The following is a 13,502-nucleotide window of genomic DNA, read 5'->3' as shown; positions in this document are numbered from 1 at the left end:
AAAGATGACCATTGCACAGCTGCTCACTCAGAGCTCGATCGTGCTCGATCAGGCGAGATATATTTAGGTCACCAGCAAAGTCTGTTCTCTTTTCTTGCGTAGGGTGAGCATTCACAGAGCCCAGCTTCGTTGACAAGAGTGCAAAAGGTGTATACTAAAAGCTTTCTGCTTTACTTGAGCGCCATGGCCGTTATTATATTTTGGCTGCTCCAAGCAATCTCTGTCCAGCCTATGCAAATTTCCAGCTCAAATTTTCCCAGCACTCAAAAAGTCCCTCCTCCCGCCAGCTATGCTTTCAGGAAGTTCAGCAGAAGCAGTCCAACTTCTGTTCCCAGTTCAGAGGAAAAGCTTTCTCGGGCCAGAGAAAGCCAGGGAATCACTGTACCGGCAAGTGCATTTCTTACAACTGGTAATCCCTCAGAACACAGAAATGAAGAAGCTGTATATGAAAATGTGATATTTCTTTGGTACACTAACCTATGTAACTAATATGCACCATTTCAGAGGACGGAGCGGACCCAACTGTGATCCCAGAGACCCAAATACCCAGCAGTAGGGAAAAGAAATCCTCTCTGTGCTCTGCAACATTACATACACAAAATGAAGGCGCGTGCATTTTATTATTGGCCCCATATACACAATACATGTGAGGATGCTTGCCTTCCCAGTGTATTTCTCAAGCTCTTGAGAGCATATGCTATTTCCATGGGAACGCAAATAAGTTCATACTTTACATTTGTGTGTGACAAAAGGGGAAAAAAACGATTTTGTGTAAAATGCCAGCAGAGAGTGTTTCTGCCCGGTCTCGAACGTGCTAACCACTACACTACAGAAACAACTGCTTGCATCCCTTTGTAGGGACTGGGAGAACAGGTGCAAAGGGCTTTGCAAGTGGACCTGCTTAAAGACTAATCAAATGCCTTGCGCCTGAAGCTCACACAATCCAGCCTAAAACATACGTCCTATCAAGCATGCGCACATATACAAGTATGCCTGTTGAGGGTCTATGCAGCGTACAGAGGGAAGGACATATTTCCACTTTGAGATCGGACGGCCAAAACTCACAAGCAAATCAAGGAATGTTACTGAGAGCTAACAGAGAACACAAAGTGCTTGTCGCAAGGACATGGCAGGCAAAGAGGTTCAGGAAGTGAATTGTTCATCGACTACTGCTTACCGAGAAAGCCAGAGAGTCTGTCCAATGAAAATAACATTGGAAAAAAAAAAAAGGAGCTCAAGTTACCCACCTTGATCGGGCTCCTCCGGACCTCTCGCACCCAAAGCGAGAATCATACCCCTAGACCAACGAGCCACGGTCCTGTGATCATCTGACGGAATTGTACTCAGCATTTCCACCCCCCTTAGGCTTCGAGGCCAAGAATGCCTATTCCTGAAGTTTGTTCCTGCCGCTGAAAGCCTTGTCGGTGTATGAGCCAAATGAATGCCCCAGTCGGCACGCTCTGACTGTCTTCATAGCTCTTCTTCTCGTCCTGAAGGTGTTGGCACATTGACATCAGGATCAATGAAGCTGGTGGCACACCCTCCCTTCCATGCGCCCGTGAAGGGTACGTATAAAAGAGCTGTTGATGCACAGAAGAAGAAATCTAGCACAACACCAACGCGGTCTGCTGATCAATTGAAAGTGGACAAAGTGAGCGAGTGAGAGCCTTCATTTTGCACCGGATCTGCATTGGCAGAAGCTCTGAGGGCTAGGAATTTTCTTTTGCCCTTGAAAAAAAGAAAAATCCAATATCACATCTGCCTGGGTGCATGAACATTGCTCAGGGAAAAGCAGCGCCACCCTTCTGTAAGAAATAGCATTGCACAACTGCTCCCTCAGCTTTCCATCCAACTATACATAAGCACGCACATATGCAGGCATGCAATTTTAATTCATCACATATTCGGAGCAAATGTGAGTGCGCTCGTCTACTCAGAATTTATTTCAAAGCGTGTCAGAGGAACTGCTTCTTCCGTTGCAACTGCAAATAAGTTCATGGCTTGAGCTTCGAGATGGTGGAACATGAAAAGTGTAAAATGCCACCCTCTGCTGTTTCTGCCCGGTCTCGAACCAGGGACCTTTCGCGTGTAAGGCGAACGTGATAACCACTACACTACAGAAACTGCTGCATGCTATGCCCTCTGGCGGTTGAGAGAATAGGGTCAAGTAACAGTGCAATTGTCTCTGTTTGAACACTTATCAAATGCCTCACGCCCAAAGCTTTACAAATGCAGCTCATCACACACACGGCGTTACAAGCATGAACACTCAGACAAGTGTGCCAGCTGAGAGGCCGTGCAGTCTGAAGATGTAAGGGCCTCTTTAGGCATTGGTATGGGACAGCCATGAATTAACAAACAAATCCAGAAAGGTGACTGAGAGCTACTTGGGACTCCTTAATGCATGGCGCAATGAGGCGGTCCGCAAAGAGGCTTAGGAAGCCCAATGTTCATCGACCATTGTCCATCCATCAGTCCAGAGTCTATAGAATTGAAAAACACATGTGTAAAAAAGTATCGGGCCAGGCACCAATCAATGGGCTCGTCCGGGATTTGAACCCGGGACCTCTCGCACCCGAAGCGAGAATCATACCCCTAGACCAACGAGCCTACACTTGCAGAGTAGTCTAGACAATATGTAGGGATTTGACTTGGCAGTTGTACCTCTTGAGGATTGTAGCACAAGAGTATCTCTTCCTAACGTTTGCTCCTAAAGCCCGTCCTCGTCCCTAAATGATGCAAAGGCTGAGCGTCTTCACAGGTCTACTCCTCATCCCGAAGGTTGGTGGACCATTGACATCAGGGTGAAAGGTGCTTGCGATACACTGTTCCTTCCTTCCTTCCTTCCTTCCTTCCTTCCTTCCTTCCTTCCTTCCTTCCTTCCTTCCTTCCTTCCTTCCTTCCTTCCTTCCTTCCTTCCTTCCTTCCTTCCTTCCTTCCTTCCTTCCTTCCTTCCTTCCTTCCTTCCTTCCTTCCTTCCTTCCTTCCTTCCTTCCTTCCTTCCTTCCTTCCTTCCTTCCTTCCTTCCTTCCTTCCTTCCTTCCTTCCTTCCTTCCTTCCTTCCTTCCTTCCTTCCTTCCTTCCTCTTATGCTGTTTATGTAATAAGAGGGGACGATACACAGAAGAGAGAGAGTGGCCCAACACACTAGACTAGCAGTCTTCTGATCAATCTGCAGCTGGCAAGGTGGGGGAGAGACTTTATTTTGCACCTGCTGGGATATGCATTGGCAGAAGCTCTGAGGGCTGGGCCTTTCCTTTTGCCTGTAAAAACAAAAAGCAGCCCTCCTCCCTCCAGCCCTGAGAGCATGGGCGTGACACTGGCAAAAGCAGCATCTCCCCTTTGGTAAAGATGACCATTGCACAGCTGCTCACTCAGAGCTCGATCGTGCTCGATCAGGCGAGATATATTTAGGTCACCAGCAAAGTCTGTTCTCTTTTCTTGCGTAGGGTGAGCATTCACAGAGCCCAGCTTCGTTGACAAGAGTGCAAAAGGTGTATACTAAAAGCTTTCTGCTTTACTTGAGCGCCATGGCCATTATTATATTTTGGCTGCTCCAAGCAATCTCTGTCCAGCCTATGCAAATTTCCAGCTCAAATTTTCCCAGCACTCAAAAAGTCCCTCCTCCCGCCAGCTATGCTTTCAGGAAGTTCAGCAGAAGCAGTCCAACTTCTGTTCCCAGTTCAGAGGAAAAGCTTTCTCGGGCCAGAGAAAGCCAGGGAATCACTGTACCGGCAAGTGCATTTCTTACAACTGGTAATCCCTCAGAACACAGAAATGAAGAAGCTGTATATGAAAATGTGATATTTCTTTGGTACACTAACCTATGTAACTAATATGCACCATTTCAGAGGACGGAGCGGACCCAACTGTGATCCCAGAGACCCAAATACCCAGCAGTAGGGAAAAGAAATCCTCTCTGTGCTCTGCAACATTACATACACAAAATGAAGGCGCGTGCATTTTATTATTGGCCCCATATACACAATACATGTGAGGATGCTTGCCTTCCCAGTGTATTTCTCAAGCTCTTGAGAGCATATGCTATTTCCATGGGAACGCAAATAAGTTCATACTTTACATTTGTGTGTGACAAAAGGGGAAAAAAACGATTTTGTGTAAAATGCCAGCAGAGAGTGTTTCTGCCCGGTCTCGAACGTGCTAACCACTACACTACAGAAACAACTGCTTGCATCCCTTTGTAGGGACTGGGAGAACAGGTGCAAAGGGCTTTGCAAGTGGACCTGCTTAAAGACTAATCAAATGCCTTGCGCCTGAAGCTCACACAATCCAGCCTAAAACATACGTCCTATCAAGCATGCGCACATATACAAGTATGCCTGTTGAGGGTCTATGCAGCGTACAGAGGGAAGGACATATTTCCACTTTGAGATCGGAAGGCCAAAACTCACAAGCAAATCAAGGAATGTTACTGAGAGCTAACAGAGAACACAAAGTGCTTGTGGCAAGGACATGGCAGGCAAAGAGGTTCAGGAAGTGAATTGTTCATCGACTACTGCTTACCGAGAAAGCCAGAGAGTCTGTCCAATGAAAATAACATTGGGAAAAAAAAAAAGGAGCTCAAGTTACCCACCTTGATCGGGCTCCTCCGGACCTCTCGCACCCAAAGCGAGAATCATACCCCTAGACCAACGAGCCACGGTCCTGTGATCATCTGACGGAATTGTACTCAGCGTTTCCACCCCCCTTAGGCTTCGAGGCCAAGAATGCCTATTCCTGAAGTTTGTTCCTGCCGCTGAAAGCCTTGTCGGTGTATGAGCCAAATGAATGCCCCAGTCGGCACGCTCTGACTGTCTTCATAGCTCTTCTTCTCGTCCTGAAGGTGTTGGCACATTGACATCAGGATCAATGAAGCTGGTGGCACACCCTCCCTTCCATTCGCCCGTGAAGGGTACGTATAAAAGAGCTGTTGATGCACAGAAGAAGAAATCTAGCACAACACCAACGCGGTCTGCTGATCAATTGAAAGTGGACAAAGTGAGCGAGTGAGAGCCTTCATTTTGCACCGGATCTGCATTGGCAGAAGCTCTGAGGGCTAGGAATTTTCTTTTGCCCTTGAAAAAAAGAAAAATCCAATATCACATCTGCCTGGGTGCATGAACATTGCTCAGAGAAAAGCAGCGCCACCCTTCTGTAAGAAATAGCATTGCACAACTGCTCCCTCAGCTTTCCATCCAACTATACATAAGCACGCACATATGCAGGCATGCAATTTTAATTCATCACATATTCGGAGCAAATGTGAGTGCGCTCGTCTACTCAGAATTTATTTCAAAGCGTGTCAGAGGAACTGCTTCTTCCGTTGCAACTGCAAATAAGTTCATGGCTTGAGCTTCGAGATGGTGGAACATGAAAAGTGTAAAATGCCACCCTCTGCTGTTTCTGCCCGGTCTCGAACCAGGGACCTTTCGCGTGTAAGGCGAACGTGATAACCACTACACTACAGAAACTGCTGCATGCTATGCCCTCTGGCGGTTGAGAGAATAGGGTCAAGTAACAGTGCAATTGTCTCTGTTTGAACACTTATCAAATGCCTCACGCCCAAAGCTTTACAAATGCAGCTCATCACACACACAGCGTTACAAGCATGAACACTCAGACAAGTGTGCCAGCTGAGAGGCCGTGCAGTCTGAAGATGTAAGGGCCTCTTTAGGCATTGGTATGGGACAGCCATGAATTAACAAACAAATCCAGAAAGGTGACTGAGAGCTACTTGGGACTCCTTAATGCATGGCGCAATGAGGCGGTCCGCAAAGAGGCTTAGGAAGCCCAATGTTCATCGACCATTGTCCATCCATCAGTCCAGAGTCTATAGAATTGAAAAACACATGTGTAAAAAAGTATCGGGCCAGGCACCAATCAATGGGCTCGTCCGGGATTTGAACCCGGGACCTCTCGCACCCGAAGCGAGAATCATACCCCTAGACCAACGAGCCTACACTTGCAGAGTATTCTAGACAATATGTAGGGATTTGACTTGGCAGTTGTACCTCTTGAGGATTGTAGCACAAGAGTATCTCTTCCTAACGTTTGCTCCTAAAGCCCGTCCTCGTCCCTAAATGATGCAAAGGCTGAGCGTCTTCACAGGTCTACTCCTCATCCCGAAGGTTGGTGGACCATTGACATCAGGGTGAAAGGTGCTTGCGATACACTGTTCCTTCCTTCCTTCCTTCCTTCCTTCCTTCCTTCCTTCCTTCCTTCCTTCCTTCCTTCCTTCCTTCCTTCCTTCCTTCCTTCCTTCCTTCCTTCCTTCCTTCCTTCCTTCCTTCCTTCCTTCCTTCCTTCCTTCCTTCCTTCCTTCCTTCCTTCCTTCCTTCCTTCCTTCCTTCCTTCCTTCCTTCCTCTTATGCTGTTTATGTAATAAGAGGGGACGATACACAGAAGAGAGAGAGTGGCCCAACACACTAGACTAGCAGTCTTCTGATCAATCTGCAGCTGGCAAGGTGGGGGAGAGACTTTATTTTGCACCTGCTGGGATATGCATTGGCAGAAGCTCTGAGGGCTGGGCCTTTCCTTTTGCCTGTAAAAACAAAAAGCAGCCCTCTTCCCTCCAGCCCTGAGAGCATGGGCGTGACACTGGCAAAAGCAGCATCTCCCCTTTGGTAAAGATGACCATTGCACAGCTGCTCACTCAGAGCTCGATCGTGCTCGATCAGGCGAGATATATTTAGGTCACCAGCAAAGTCTGTTCTCTTTTCTTGCGTAGGGTGAGCATTCACAGAGCCCAGCTTCGTTGACAAGAGTGCAAAAGGTGTATACTAAAAGCTTTCTGCTTTACTTGAGCGCCATGGCCGTTATTATATTTTGGCTGCTCCAAGCAATCTCTGTCCAGCCTATGCAAATTTCCAGCTCAAATTTTCCCAGCACTCAAAAAGTCCCTCCTCCCGCCAGCTATGCTTTCAGGAAGTTCAGCAGAAGCAGTCCAACTTCTGTTCCCAGTTCAGAGGAAAAGCTTTCTCGGGCCAGAGAAAGCCAGGGAATCACTGTACCGGCAAGTGCATTTCTTACAACTGGTAATCCCTCAGAACACAGAAATGAAGAAGCTGTATATGAAAATGTGATATTTCTTTGGTACACTAACCTATGTAACTAATATGCACCATTTCAGAGGACGGAGCGGACCCAACTGTGATCCCAGAGACCCAAATACCCAGCAGTAGGGAAAAGAAATCCTCTCTGTGCTCTGCAACATTACATACACAAAATGAAGGCGCGTGCATTTTATTATTGGCCCCATATACACAATACATGTGAGGATGCTTGCCTTCCCAGTGTATTTCTCAAGCTCTTGAGAGCATATGCTATTTCCATGGGAACGCAAATAAGTTCATACTTTACATTTGTGTGTGACAAAAGGGGAAAAAAACGATTTTGTGTAAAATGCCAGCAGAGAGTGTTTCTGCCCGGTCTCGAACGTGCTAACCACTACACTACAGAAACAACTGCTTGCATCCCTTTGTAGGGACTGGGAGAACAGGTGCAAAGGGCTTTGCAAGTGGACCTGCTTAAAGACTAATCAAATGCCTTGCGCCTGAAGCTCACACAATCCAGCCTAAAACATACGTCCTATCAAGCATGCGCACATATACAAGTATGCCTGTTGAGGGTCTATGCAGCGTACAGAGGGAAGGACATATTTCCACTTTGAGATCGGACGGCCAAAACTCACAAGCAAATCAAGGAATGTTACTGAGAGCTAACAGAGAACACAAAGTGCTTGTCGCAAGGACATGGCAGGCAAAGAGGTTCAGGAAGTGAATTGTTCATCGACTACTGCTTACCGAGAAAGCCAGAGAGTCTGTCCAATGAAAATAACATTGGAAAAAAAAAAAAGGAGCTCAAGTTACCCACCTTGATCGGGCTCCTCCGGACCTCTCGCACCCAAAGCGAGAATCATACCCCTAGACCAACGAGCCACGGTCCTGTGATCATCTGACGGAATTGTACTCAGCGTTTCCACCCCCCTTAGGCTTCGAGGCCAAGAATGCCTATTCCTGAAGTTTGTTCCTGCCGCTGAAAGCCTTGTCGGTGTATGAGCCAAATGAATGCCCCAGTCGGCACGCTCTGACTGTCTTCATAGCTCTTCTTCTCGTCCTGAAGGTGTTGGCACATTGACATCAGGATCAATGAAGCTGGTGGCACACCCTCCCTTCCATTCGCCCGTGAAGGGTACGTATAAAAGAGCTGTTGATGCACAGAAGAAGAAATCTAGCACAACACCAACGCGGTCTGCTGATCAATTGAAAGTGGACAAAGTGAGCGAGTGAGAGCCTTCATTTTGCACCGGATCTGCATTGGCAGAAGCTCTGAGGGCTAGGAATTTTCTTTTGCCCTTGAAAAAAAGAAAAATCCAATATCACATCTGCCTGGGTGCATGAACATTGCTCAGGGAAAAGCAGCGCCACCCTTCTGTAAGAAATAGCATTGCACAACTGCTCCCTCAGCTTTCCATCCAACTATACATAAGCACGCACATATGCAGGCATGCAATTTTAATTCATCACATATTCGGAGCAAATGTGAGTGCGCTCGTCTACTCAGAATTTATTTCAAAGCGTGTCAGAGGAACTGCTTCTTCCGTTGCAACTGCAAATAAGTTCATGGCTTGAGCTTCGAGATGGTGGAACATGAAAAGTGTAAAATGCCACCCTCTGCTGTTTCTGCCCGGTCTCGAACCAGGGACCTTTCGCGTGTAAGGCGAACGTGATAACCACTACACTACAGAAACTGCTGCATGCTATGCCCTCTGGCGGTTGAGAGAATAGGGTCAAGTAACAGTGCAATTGTCTCTGTTTGAACACTTATCAAATGCCTCACGCCCAAAGCTTTACAAATGCAGCTCATCACACACACGGCGTTACAAGCATGAACACTCAGACAAGTGTGCCAGCTGAGAGGCCGTGCAGTCTGAAGATGTAAGGGCCTCTTTAGGCATTGGTATGGGACAGCCATGAATTAACAAACAAATCCAGAAAGGTGACTGAGAGCTACTTGGGACTCCTTAATGCATGGCGCAATGAGGCGGTCCGCAAAGAGGCTTAGGAAGCCCAATGTTCATCGACCATTGTCCATCCATCAGTCCAGAGTCTATAGAATTGAAAAACACATGTGTAAAAAAGTATCGGGCCAGGCACCAATCAATGGGCTCGTCCGGGATTTGAACCCGGGACCTATCGCACCCGAAGCGAGAATCATACCCCTAGACCAACGAGCCTACACTTGCAGAGTAGTCTAGACAATATGTAGGGATTTGACTTGGCAGTTGTACCTCTTGAGGATTGTAGCACAAGAGTATCTCTTCCTAACGTTTGCTCCTAAAGCCCGTCCTCGTCCCTAAATGATGCAAAGGCTGAGCGTCTTCACAGGTCTACTCCTCATCCCGAAGGTTGGTGGACCATTGACATCAGGGTGAAAGGTGCTTGCGATACACTGTTCCTTCCTTCCTTCCTTCCTTCCTTCCTTCCTTCCTTCCTTCCTTCCTTCCTTCCTTCCTTCCTTCCTTCCTTCCTTCCTTCCTTCCTTCCTTCCTTCCTTCCTTCCTTCCTTCCTTCCTTCCTTCCTTCCTTCCTTCCTTCCTTCCTTCCTTCCTTCCTTCCTTCCTTCCTTCCTTCCTTCCTTCCTTCCTTCCTTCCTTCCTTCCTTCCTCTTATGCTGTTTATGTAATAAGAGGGGACGATACACAGAAGAGAGAGAGTGGCCCAACACACTAGACTAGCAGTCTTCTGATCAATCTGCAGCTGGCAAGGTGGGGGAGAGACTTTATTTTGCACCTGCTGGGATATGCATTGGCAGAAGCTCTGAGGGCTGGGCCTTTCCTTTTGCCTGTAAAAACAAAAAGCAGCCCTCCTCCCTCCAGCCCTGAGAGCATGGGCGTGACACTGGCAAAAGCAGCATCTCCCCTTTGGTAAAGATGACCATTGCACAGCTGCTCACTCAGAGCTCGATCGTGCTCGATCAGGCGAGATATATTTAGGTCACCAGCAAAGTCTGTTCTCTTTTCTTGCGTAGGGTGAGCATTCACAGAGCCCAGCTTCGTTGACAAGAGTGCAAAAGGTGTATACTAAAAGCTTTCTGCTTTACTTGAGCGCCATGGCCGTTATTATATTTTGGCTGCTCCAAGCAATCTCTGTCCAGCCTATGCAAATTTCCAGCTCAAATTTTCCCAGCACTCAAAAAGTCCCTCCTCCCGCCAGCTATGCTTTCAGGAAGTTCAGCAGAAGCAGTCCAACTTCTGTTCCCAGTTCAGAGGAAAAGCTTTCTCGGGCCAGAGAAAGCCAGGGAATCACTGTACCGGCAAGTGCATTTCTTACAACTGGTAATCCCTCAGAACACAGAAATGAAGAAGCTGTATATGAAAATGTGATATTTCTTTGGTACACTAACCTATGTAACTAATATGCACCATTTCAGAGGACGGAGCGGACCCAACTGTGATCCCAGAGACCCAAATACCCAGCAGTAGGGAAAAGAAATCCTCTCTGTGCTCTGCAACATTACATACACAAAATGAAGGCGCGTGCATTTTATTATTGGCCCCATATACACAATACATGTGAGGATGCTTGCCTTCCCAGTGTATTTCTCAAGCTCTTGAGAGCATATGCTATTTCCATGGGAACGCAAATAAGTTCATACTTTACATTTGTGTGTGACAAAAGGGGAAAAAAACGATTTTGTGTAAAATGCCAGCAGAGAGTGTTTCTGCCCGGTCTCGAACGTGCTAACCACTACACTACAGAAACAACTGCTTGCATCCCTTTGTAGGGACTGGGAGAACAGGTGCAAAGGGCTTTGCAAGTGGACCTGCTTAAAGACTAATCAAATGCCTTGCGCCTGAAGCTCACACAATCCAGCCTAAAACATACGTCCTATCAAGCATGCGCACATATACAAGTATGCCTGTTGAGGGTCTATGCAGCGTACAGAGGGAAGGACATATTTCCACTTTGAGATCGGACGGCCAAAACTCACAAGCAAATCAAGGAATGTTACTGAGAGCTAACAGAGAACACAAAGTGCTTGTCGCAAGGACATGGCAGGCAAAGAGGTTCAGGAAGTGAATTGTTCATCGACTACTGCTTACCGAGAAAGCCAGAGAGTCTGTCCAATGAAAATAACATTGGAAAAAAAAAAAAGGAGCTCAAGTTACCCACCTTGATCGGGCTCCTCCGGACCTCTCGCACCCAAAGCGAGAATCATACCCCTAGACCAACGAGCCACGGTCCTGTGATCATCTGACGGAATTGTACTCAGCATTTCCACCCCCCTTAGGCTTCGAGGCCAAGAATGCCTATTCCTGAAGTTTGTTCCTGCCGCTGAAAGCCTTGTCGGTGTATGAGCCAAATGAATGCCCCAGTCGGCACGCTCTGACTGTCTTCATAGCTCTTCTTCTCGTCCTGAAGGTGTTGGCACATTGACATCAGGATCAATGAAGCTGGTGGCACACCCTCCCTTCCATGCGCCCGTGAAGGGTACGTATAAAAGAGCTGTTGATGCACAGAAGAAGAAATCTAGCACAACACCAACGCGGTCTGCTGATCAATTGAAAGTGGACAAAGTGAGCGAGTGAGAGCCTTCATTTTGCACCGGATCTGCATTGGCAGAAGCTCTGAGGGCTAGGAATTTTCTTTTGCCCTTGAAAAAAAGAAAAATCCAATATCACATCTGCCTGGGTGCATGAACATTGCTCAGGGAAAAGCAGCGCCACCCTTCTGTAAGAAATAGCATTGCACAACTGCTCCCTCAGCTTTCCATCCAACTATACATAAGCACGCACATATGCAGGCATGCAATTTTAATTCATCACATATTCGGAGCAAATGTGAGTGCGCTCGTCTACTCAGAATTTATTTCAAAGCGTGTCAGAGGAACTGCTTCTTCCGTTGCAACTGCAAATAAGTTCATGGCTTGAGCTTCGAGATGGTGGAACATGAAAAGTGTAAAATGCCACCCTCTGCTGTTTCTGCCCGGTCTCGAACCAGGGACCTTTCGCGTGTAAGGCGAACGTGATAACCACTACACTACAGAAACTGCTGCATGCTATGCCCTCTGGCGGTTGAGAGAATAGGGTCAAGTAACAGTGCAATTGTCTCTGTTTGAACACTTATCAAATGCCTCACGCCCAAAGCTTTACAAATGCAGCTCATCACACACACGGCGTTACAAGCATGAACACTCAGACAAGTGTGCCAGCTGAGAGGCCGTGCAGTCTGAAGATGTAAGGGCCTCTTTAGGCATTGGTATGGGACAGCCATGAATTAACAAACAAATCCAGAAAGGTGACTGAGAGCTACTTGGGACTCCTTAATGCATGGCGCAATGAGGCGGTCCGCAAAGAGGCTTAGGAAGCCCAATGTTCATCGACCATTGTCCATCCATCAGTCCAGAGTCTATAGAATTGAAAAACACATGTGTAAAAAAGTATCGGGCCAGGCACCAATCAATGGGCTCGTCCGGGATTTGAACCCGGGACCTCTCGCACCCGAAGCGAGAATCATACCCCTAGACCAACGAGCCTACACTTGCAGAGTAGTCTAGACAATATGTAGGGATTTGACTTGGCAGTTGTACCTCTTGAGGATTGTAGCACAAGAGTATCTCTTCCTAACGTTTGCTCCTAAAGCCCGTCCTCGTCCCTAAATGATGCAAAGGCTGAGCGTCTTCACAGGTCTACTCCTCATCCCGAAGGTTGGTGGACCATTGACATCAGGGTGAAAGGTGCTTGCGATACACTGTTCCTTCCTTCCTTCCTTCCTTCCTTCCTTCCTTCCTTCCTTCCTTCCTTCCTTCCTTCCTTCCTTCCTTCCTTCCTTCCTTCCTTCCTTCCTTCCTTCCTTCCTTCCTTCCTTCCTTCCTTCCTTCCTTCCTTCCTTCCTTCCTTCCTTCCTTCCTTCCTTCCTTCCTTCCTTCCTTCCTTCCTTCCTTCCTTCCTTCCTTCCTTCCTTCCTTCTTTCCTTCCTTCCTTCCTTCCTTCCTTCCTCTTATGCTGTTTATGTAATAAGAGGGGACGATACACAGAAGAGAGAGAGTGGCCCAACACACTAGACTAGCAGTCTTCTGATCAATCTGCAGCTGGCAAGGTGGGGGAGAGACTTTATTTTGCACCTGCTGGGATATGCATTGGCAGAAGCTCTGAGGGCTGGGCCTTTCCTTTTGCCTGTAAAAACAAAAAGCAGCCCTCCTCCCTCCAGCCCTGAGAGCATGGGCGTGACACTGGCAAAAGCAGCATCTCCCCTTTGGTAAAGATGACCATTGCACAGCTGCTCACTCAGAGCTCGATCGTGCTCGATCAGGCGAGATATATTTAGGTCACCAGCAAAGTCTGTTCTCTTTTCTTGCGTAGGGTGAGCATTCACAGAGCCCAGCTTCGTTGACAAGAGTGCAAAAGGTGTATACTAAAAGCTTTCTGCTTTACTTGAGCGCCATGGCCGTTATTATATTTTGGCTGCTCCAAGCAATCTCTGTCCAGCCTATGCAAATTTC

At 47.4% G+C, this 13,502-nt stretch overlaps 8 non-coding genes across 8 annotated transcripts; all 8 read right to left on the bottom strand.

The window, feature by feature from the left end:
• Positions 1-2,051: 2,051 nt before the first annotated feature.
• TRNAV-UAC (transfer RNA valine (anticodon UAC)) lies at positions 2,052-2,124 on the bottom strand. Its single transcript has one exon. It is a non-coding gene; the product is annotated as a tRNA-Val (tRNA).
• A 414-nt stretch (positions 2,125-2,538) lies between these two features.
• TRNAP-CGG (transfer RNA proline (anticodon CGG)) lies at positions 2,539-2,610 on the bottom strand. The gene has a single exon. It is a non-coding gene; the product is annotated as a tRNA-Pro (tRNA).
• Positions 2,611-5,397: 2,787 nt separating this feature from the next.
• On the bottom strand, positions 5,398-5,470 carry TRNAV-UAC (transfer RNA valine (anticodon UAC)). Its single transcript has one exon. It is a non-coding gene; the product is annotated as a tRNA-Val (tRNA).
• Positions 5,471-5,884: 414 nt separating this feature from the next.
• Positions 5,885-5,956, bottom strand: TRNAP-CGG (transfer RNA proline (anticodon CGG)). The gene has a single exon. It is a non-coding gene; the product is annotated as a tRNA-Pro (tRNA).
• A 2,719-nt stretch (positions 5,957-8,675) lies between these two features.
• TRNAV-UAC (transfer RNA valine (anticodon UAC)) lies at positions 8,676-8,748 on the bottom strand. Its single transcript has one exon. It is a non-coding gene; the product is annotated as a tRNA-Val (tRNA).
• Positions 8,749-9,162: 414 nt separating this feature from the next.
• On the bottom strand, positions 9,163-9,234 carry TRNAP-CGG (transfer RNA proline (anticodon CGG)). Its single transcript has one exon. It is a non-coding gene; the product is annotated as a tRNA-Pro (tRNA).
• A 2,743-nt stretch (positions 9,235-11,977) lies between these two features.
• TRNAV-UAC (transfer RNA valine (anticodon UAC)) lies at positions 11,978-12,050 on the bottom strand. Its single transcript has one exon. It is a non-coding gene; the product is annotated as a tRNA-Val (tRNA).
• A 414-nt stretch (positions 12,051-12,464) lies between these two features.
• TRNAP-CGG (transfer RNA proline (anticodon CGG)) lies at positions 12,465-12,536 on the bottom strand. Its single transcript has one exon. It is a non-coding gene; the product is annotated as a tRNA-Pro (tRNA).
• Positions 12,537-13,502: the final 966 nt, after the last annotated feature.

The sequence above is a fragment of the Ambystoma mexicanum genome, unplaced genomic scaffold (genome assembly GCF_040938575.1).
Source record: "Ambystoma mexicanum isolate Mex_15411 unplaced genomic scaffold, UKY_AmexF1_1 Mex_scaf133, whole genome shotgun sequence".
NCBI lineage: Eukaryota > Metazoa > Chordata > Amphibia > Caudata > Ambystomatidae > Ambystoma > Ambystoma mexicanum.
This window is presented reverse-complemented; position numbering and strand designations above follow the sequence as displayed.